The sequence below is a fragment of the Chelonoidis abingdonii genome, chromosome 18, assembly GCF_003597395.2.
Source record: "Chelonoidis abingdonii isolate Lonesome George chromosome 18, CheloAbing_2.0, whole genome shotgun sequence".
Classification (NCBI taxonomy): domain Eukaryota; kingdom Metazoa; phylum Chordata; order Testudines; family Testudinidae; genus Chelonoidis; species Chelonoidis abingdonii.
In genome coordinates, this window is record NC_133786.1 from 1,008,155 (window position 1) to 1,016,172 (window position 8,018).

The 8,018-nt window shown below is 65.1% G+C and overlaps 2 protein-coding genes across 2 annotated transcripts in view; one reads left to right on the forward strand and one right to left on the reverse strand.

Annotated features, from left to right (window-relative positions):
- LOC116817058 (uncharacterized) overlaps positions 1-8,018 on the forward strand; it is a 270,462-nt gene that overhangs the window by 87,695 nt on the left and 174,749 nt on the right. The gene's annotated exons all lie outside the window — the stretch shown is intronic.
- The window catches only part of LOC116817142 (uncharacterized), a 327,071-nt gene that overhangs the window by 54,238 nt on the left and 264,815 nt on the right, over positions 1-8,018 (reverse strand).

Below are 8,018 nucleotides of genomic sequence, written 5' to 3' on the forward strand. Positions count from 1 at the left end.
CCCCCCCCCCCCACACACACACATTACCTCACTCAGCTTTCCAGGAGTGAGTTTTCATGAGGACATGGGAAGTGCTCTGGCTGGTCCTGACTGCTCTGTATCAGCCCCTCTAGCTCGCACTGCAGCCCAGTCGCTGGGGGCTGGGTGGCTGCAGCGTGGAGACTGGGTGAGATCAGGGACTCCCAGACCCAGATGGGAGGGGAAGGGCACCTCCACCTCGGGCTGCCTCTCCTGCTGCCTCCTTTTCCCGAGTGCCTCATGATGCCCAGAGCCAGCGCGGCTATTATGTTTTTATTAGGTTTTCATTTTATATACAATACTGTAAATCCTTTTGCATTTCCTATAAAAAAAAGAACACAAGTGCTCACAAAACAATGTCATTCTTGTGTTTTTATTTAAAGTACAAGATACATACTTTAAAATTTGTTATATATATTTAAGTAGTAATTTGATATGGCGTCAGGTGGTACCTTTTTATGTGTCTGCTCCCCCTGATATGAGAACCTGGCTACCCCACTGGTCCGGAGTGAGGGGCACCGGTAGAGCAGGAGGGATCCCAAGGGGCTGCGGGTCGGGAGTGAGAGGCACCAGTAGAGCAGGAGGGATCCCGGGGGGCTGCGGGTCGGGAGTGAGAGGCACCGGTAGAGCTGGAGGAAGCCCAGGGGGCTGCGGGTCAGGAGTGAGGGGCACCGATAGAGCTGGACGAAGCCCAGGGGCTGCGGGTTAGGAGTGAGGGGCACCGATAGAGCTGGACGAAGCCCAGGGGCTGCGGGTCAGGAGTGAGGGGCACCAGCAGAGCTGAGTGTGGAGGTGTAGCAGGGTGGTCCTCTGCTCCTGCCCTGAAGGGGTTAAAAACAGCCCTGGGAAGGGGCTGGGGCTGGAGAAAGCAGCCTTTAGGCTGGGCTGATTGGGGAAGTGGCTGCAGCTGGGACCACGCCCCAAAGTGAGCCACGGGGCCTAAGAAGGGGGCCAGGGAAGCCAAGGCCAAAGAGTTTCTCTGTGATTGGAGAGGGAGACAGGCCTGGCTGCTTGGGAACTCACCCCGGGGGACCTAGAGGAAGGCAGGGCTGGGGAAAGGCATTAGGAGCTGGGAAGCCCTAGGGCAGCAACTCCCCAGGCTGCAGAGCTGGTTCTAGGCCTCCGAGGTACTGGGCTTGCAGAGGGGCAGCCGGAGGGTGGGTAAAGGCAGCCAGGCCAAACCCCTTGTTCCCCGTGTTGATCGGCTGATACACCGCGGTCTGCCCCAGGGCACGGGGGCTAAACAGAGACTGGCAGTAGCCATGACTGAGGCAAAGTGGGGATAGGGTTCCCCGGGGAGTGGGGAGACCCAGTTAAAGCGGCACCAGGGTCCAGAGAGGGAGACGGGCCAGCAGTGGACAGGTGGATCAGCGGCCTGCAGAGGGCGCTCCGGGCTGGAATTTGAGCTAATTCCCTGAAGTCACCAGCAGGAGGCGCTGCAGGGGTGAGTCCTGCCTGTCTACAGGAGGGCAGGACTGGGACAGCAGAGGCTGCGGATCAGGCGTGAGGGGCACCAGCAGCGCAGTGACTGGGGAGCTCAGCAGGGAGCCCTGGGGGCTGCGGGTCGGGAGTGAGGGGCACCAGCAGAGCTGTGAGTCTAGAGATTAGGACTGGGACCCCAGGGGCTGCAGGTTGGGAGTGAGGGGCACTGTCAGAACTGGAGAGCGCCCAGGTGGTTGCGGGTTGGGAGTGAGGGGCACTGGCAGAGCTGCGGGAAGCCCAGGCGGTTGCGGGTCGAGAGTGAGAGGCACCGGTAGCGCAGTGACTGGGGAGATTAGTGGGCATCCCAGGGGGCTGCAGCTGGAGAGTGAGGGTCACCGATAGAGCTGGAAGGAACCCAGGGGGCTGTGGGTAGAGAGGGAGAGGCAACAGCAGAGCTGTGATTCTGGAGGTCAGGACTGGGATAGCAGGGGCTGCTGGAAGGGAGTGACTGGTACCCACAGTGCAGTGACTGGGGAGCTCAGCAGGTAGTCCTGGGGCTGTGGGTCGGGAGTGAGAGGCACCATCAGAGTTGATGGAGGTCAGGGGGCTGCGGGTCCAGAGTGAGGGGCAGCAGCTGAGCTGAGAGTCAGGAGGTCAGGACTGGGATAGCAGGGGCTGGTGTTCGGGAGTGAGGGGCACCAGCAGAGCTGGAGGAAGCCCAGAGGGCTGCGAGTCAGGAGTGAGGGGCACCGTCTGAGCTGGAGGAAGCCTAGGGGGCTGCGGGTCGGGAGTGAGGAACTCCGGTAGAGCTGGGGGGAAACCAAGGAGCTGTCGATCGGGAGTGAGGGGCACAAGCAGAGCTGTGAGTGTGGACGTCAGGACTGGGATAGCAGGGGCTGCGGGTTTGGAGTGAGGGTCAGTGGTAGAGCTGCAGAAAATCCAGGGGGCAGTGGTTTGGGAGTGACGGACACTGGTAGAGGTGGGACAATCCTAGGGAGCTGCGGATCAGGCCTGAGGGGCTTCGGTAGAGCTGGTGGAAGCTCAAGGGGCTGCGGGTTGGGAGTGAGGGGCACCAGTAGAGCTGGAGAGAGCCCTGAGGGCTGCTGGTCGGGAGTGAGGGGCACCATTAGAGCTGGAAGAAGTCCTTTGTCACGGGGCCTTGGAGTGACAGGCATGATGCAGGGTGCCCCTCGCTCCCGACCCGCAGCCCCTTGCTCCGCCGGTGCCCCTCGCTCCCGACCTGCAGCCCCCTGCTCCGCCATTGCCCCTCGCTCCCAACCCGCAGCCGCCGTCACGACTGGTGCCTCTCAGCCCCGAACCGCACCCACCCCAGTGCCACTGGTGCCCCTCGCTCCCGACCTGCAGCCCCCCAGCACCAGCGGTGCCCCTCACTCCCGACCCGCATCCCCCTGCTCCACCGGTGCCCCTCACTCCTGACCCACAGTCCCTCCCTCCCAGCATCACCGGTGCCCCTCACTCCCGACCCACAGCACCCCCCAGTGCCAGAGGTGCCCCTCACTCCCGATCCGCAGCGCCGGTGCCCCTCACTCCCGACCCACAGCCCCCCCCAGGACGCCATCGGCGCCCTCACTCCCCTGCAGCCCAGATCACTGACCAGTGCCCTCACTCCCGGACCCAGCCCCCTGCCAGCGCAACAAATGCCCCTCACTCCCACCTGCGGCCCCCAGCCTGGCCAGTGCTCCTCCTCCCAACCCGCAGCCCACTGCTCGCGGTGCCCCTCTCTGCGGAGCTGCAGCCCCTTGGTCCCGCCCCTTTTCTCTCTGCTGGCGCCCCTATGTCCCAACCCGCAGCCACCCAGCCACGGTCAGTGCCCTCTCTCCCGACCAGCAGCCCGCTGGTTCCCCCCCATGACGTCTGCTGATTGCTCCTCACTCCTGACCCGCTGCCCCCCCCAGAGCCACCGGTGCCCCTCACTCCCACCTGCAGCCCCCTGCTCTGCCACAGCCCCAGGCTCTCACGCCCAATCTGCAGCCCCCCGCTAGCCCAGCCTTGGGGCTCTGAGTGACTTCTGGGGAGTTATTTTGCTTTCATTAACCTGAGGTCAGAGCCCTGCAGTGGATCCGGGGCTCCCTGGCACTTTGCTGCAGGGGGCGTTGGATGGGCAGAAACCAGCCTCTGGGAATCTCTTGCTGGTCTGTCAATGACCGATTGGCACCCGCTCGCTGTGCTCTGATGGCCGGCGCGGCCGGGGTTTTAACTGGAGTCCCAGGGCATTTACACAGTGCAAGCAACACCTGGTTTATTCTGGATCGGCTCATGCCTAGGACCTGGTCCCTGCTATGGCTGGGCGGCAGCTGGGGGCTCACTGAGGCAGGATCGAAAGGATAAACATGCAAGAAGCAATTTAGGGGGAAGTATTGGGGGGCAGGATGGGATTAAACAAACACCCCCCCCGGCCTGGGGTCCCTCTTCACAGCCCATCAACACCTTTTCAGTGTCACCGTTCACCAGCCCCCTACCCCACCCCAGAGCCAGCCGCATCCTGGCACAAGGTGAGGGGGATCCGTGTAACCAGCCCCCAGCAACACCGCAGAGCCAGCCGCATCCTGGCACCGGGTGAGGGGGATCCGTGTAAACAGCCCCCTAACCTCACCCCAGAGCCAGCCGCATGTGAGAGGCACCGGTAGCGCAGTGACTGGGGAGATTAGTGGGCATCCCAGGTGGCTGCAGCTCGAGAGTGAGGGTCACCGATAGAGCTGGAAGGAACCCAGGGGTCTGTGGGTCGGGAGTGAGGGGCACCAGCAGAGCTGTGATTCTGGAGGTCAGGACTGGGATAGCAGGGGCTGCTGGAAGGGAGTGACTGGTACCCACAGTGCAGTGACAGGGGAGCTCAGCAGGTAGTCCTGGGGCTGTGGGTCAGGAGTGAGAGGCACCGTCAGAGTTGATGGAGGTCAGGAGTGGGGTAGTAGGGGCTGTGGTTGGGTCCCGCCAGAACCACATCGTCACACTCCCCCTCCCAGGACGCCAGGGTCCCCTAGGGTCGCTCCCCACCCCCCGCTCGGACACCTGGGTCCCCTAGGTGTGCTCCCCACGCGGATATCAGGGTCCCCTTGGAGCACTCCCCACCCCCCCAAATGCCGGGGTCCCCTAGGGGTGAGTCCCTGCCCCCCCAGACACCAGGGTCCCCTTGGGGTGCTCCCCGCTCTCCCACCCAGATGCCTAGGTCTCCTCGGGGCACTCCCCACCACCCCTGGTCCCCGGGGTCCCCTGGGGCGCCCCCCCACTCACCATGGGGCCGAAGGCCAGGGCGCAGATGGTGCAACACGTCTGCTGCTAGAAGTCCTGGGCCACGTCCACAGCGTCCAACCCCATAGCTATGGATAGTCTGGGGGGCAGAGACAGGTCAAGTGGGGGCAGCGCCCTGGGCCCATGCCCCCCCCTGCCAAGGCGGGTCCCCAGGGGAGGGGCCAGGGCAGATCCGGGTTCCTGGGGGGGGGGGGGAGTGAGATGGGGTGGGGGGGGGTCCGTGTTTTGGCGTAGTCCCAGGGTGAAGGAAGCCCTATGGGGGATAGGCGATACCCTGGGAGGGATCCCCGGAGGTGAAGGGTGGTCCTCTAAGGGTGTAAGCAGGTCCTCTAGGGGGAATCGGTGGTTATAATGCACCTGTGGATCCAGGGGTCCCTGGGGGCTCCCCAGAAGTGAAGGGAGGGTCTCCTGGTAGAAGGGGCGTCGCTCTCTCTCGCCGGGGGTGTGGGGAGTTCTCTGGGGCTTAGCGGGTCCGCTGGGGGCAAAGGGGGGTTTCTGGGGATCCGCTGGGATGAAGCGGGTCCTATGGGGGGGTGTATTTAACCTGGGGTTAGGGGTCTCCTGGGGGTCCCGAGAGGTGAAGGGGAGTTCCTGGGGGGGTTCCTGGGAAGAAAGGGGTCCCTAATGGGGGGTGGGGAGTTCCCTGGGGGCTCCCCCAGGTGGCAAAAGGGTTGTTCCTGGTGGGGGACCGCGGGGGTCCCTTAGGATGAAGCTGCGTCCTTTATGGGGGCGTTGGTATTTCCCTGGGCTTAGGGGTCACTGAAGGGTCGAAGCGAAGCCCTCATCCTGGCAGAGCTGCGGCCGCCTGGGCCCCCCAGAACTGGGTCCAGCTCCAGGCGCTGGGCGTGGGCCAGGGCTGAAGTGAGCTGCTTTGCGCTGCAGCCACCAGCTGCGGGTGAAGTCGCCCAGGGACAGATCGTGGCCCCCAGGGAGATGAGATCCACTGCGGGGAGTGGAGGGGCGGGTTAGTGACCAGGTGGGGAGAGACCTCCCACCGCCACCCCCCACCCCCACCCCCAGCCTGGCCCCCGGGACCTGCCCCTTTTCCGTTCCACCGTTAACTCTGGACCCCTACAGATGGCAGAGCCAGGGGAGTCGGAGCTCAGAGAGCTGGAGGAGGGGCTGACCCCCCAATACTTTTCATGAACAGCCCCTCACCTCTGGCAACACATCCCCACCCGCCCACAGCCCCCCCCAACCAGCCCCAACCCCCCATCTCAGCTCCCAGTCCTCCATTACTGACAAAGCTGGGGGGGCGCCTGGCGATGGTCGGACCCATTTCTGGGTTGCGCCTGGCGGAGGGACTCCACGCTGTTCAGCACCAGCATGCCTGGGGGCACAAGCGCGGGGGGGGCTTAATGGGGGGTTACCCAAGAGGGGAGGGAACCCCCCCGCCCGGGACAGAGCAGGGAGGGGGTAAGCCCAGGAGGGAAGGAAGGGGGCCTGGTGGGGGAGGGGCCAGGCACAGTGGGGAAGGAAGTTTGCCCCGGGGGTCCGGCAGGGGGGTCCCGACTCCGCTCACCCTTGGCCCCAAAGCAGAGCCGCTAGATGGGCCCGTAGCGCTGGGTGAGGTCCAGCAGGTGCAGGTGCAGCTCGGGGTGCAGCATGTGGGGTAGCCCCCCCCCACCAGGGGCAGGGCCCAGGGGCCAGGCAGGGTGCTCAAGCTGCCCCCCCGGGAGCTTCCCCCCGACCCTCCCAGCACAGCCAGGACCAGCAGCACCAGCAGCAGGAGCAGGGCGGCCTTCGGCATCGCTGGGGCGTGGGGGCTCCGGCCGGATATAAAGCCCCCAAGTCCTTTGTCACGGGGCCTTGGAGAGACAGGCGTGATGCAGGGTGCCCCTCACTCCCGACCTGCAGCCCCCTGCCCAGCGCCACCAGTGCCCCTCATTCCCGACCCGCAGCCCCCGGCTCCGCCGGTGCCCCTCACTCCCGACCCGCAACCGCTGTCATGACTGGTGCCCCTCAGCCCCGAACCGCACCCCCCCCAGTGCCACCGGTGCCCCTCACTCCCGACCCGCATCCCCCTGCTCCACCGGTGCCCCTCACTCCTGACCCACAGTCCCTCCCACCCAGCGTCACCGGTGCCCCTCACTCCCGACCCACAGCCCCCCCCAGTGCCAGCGGTGCCCCTCACTCCCGATCCGCAGCCCCCGGCTCCGCCGGTGCCCTCACTTCCGACCTCCAGCCCTTGTCTCCGCCGGTGCCCCTCACTCCCGACCCGCAGCCCCCCCGCCAGCACCACCGGCGCCCCTCACACCCACCTGCAGCCCCCAGCCTGGCCAGTGCCCCTCACTCCCAACCCGCAGCCCCGTGCTCCGCCGGTGCCCCTCTCTCCCGAGCTTCAGCCCCTTGGTCCCGCCCCTTCTCTGTGCTGGCGCCCCTCACTCCCAACCTGCAGCCCCCAGCCCGGCCAGTGCCCCTCATTCCCGACCAGCAGTCCCCTGGATTCCCCCCCACGAGGTCTGCTGGTGCCCCTCACTCCCACCTGCAGCCCCCTGCTCTGCCACAGCCCCGGGCCCTCACGCCCAATCTGCAGCCCCCCGCTAGCCCAGCCTTGGGGCTCAGAGTGACTTCTGGGGAATTATTTTGCTTTCATTAACCTGAGGTCAGAGCCCTGCAGTGGCTCCAGGGGTCCCTGGCACTTTGCTGCAGGGGACGTTGGATGGGCAGAAACCAGCCTCTGGGAATCTCTTGCTGGTTTGTCAGTGACCGATTGGCACCCGCTCGCTGTGCTCTGATGGCCGGCACGGCCGGGGTTTTAACTGGAGTCCCAGGGCGTTTACACAGCGCGAGCAACACCTGGTTTATTCTGGTTCGGCTCATGCCTAGGACCCGGTCCCTGCTATGGCTGGGCCGCAGCTGGGGGCTCACTGAGGCAGGATCGAAAGGATAAACATGCAAGAAGCAATTTAGGGGGAAGTATTGGGGGGCAGGATTGGATTGAACAAACAACCCCCTTGGCCTGGGGTCCCTCTTCACAGCCCATCAACACCTTTTCAGTGTCAGCGTTCAGCAGCCCCCTGCCCCACCCCAAAGCCAGCCGCGTCCTGGCTCCGGGTGAAGGGGATCCGTGTAACCAGCCCCACCCCAGAGCCAGTCGCATCCTGGCTCTGGGTGAGGGGGATCCGTGTAACCAGCCCCCTGCCCCACCCCAAACCCAGCTGCGTCCCAGCACTGGGCGAGAGGGCTCCGTGTAACCAGCCCCCAGCACCACCCCAGACAGGTGACGGGGCCCCATGTAACCAGGCTGGGAAGCCGACTGCCAACCTTGAGGTGCTGTCAGCACAAATCATCCCAGCGCGTCACTCCCC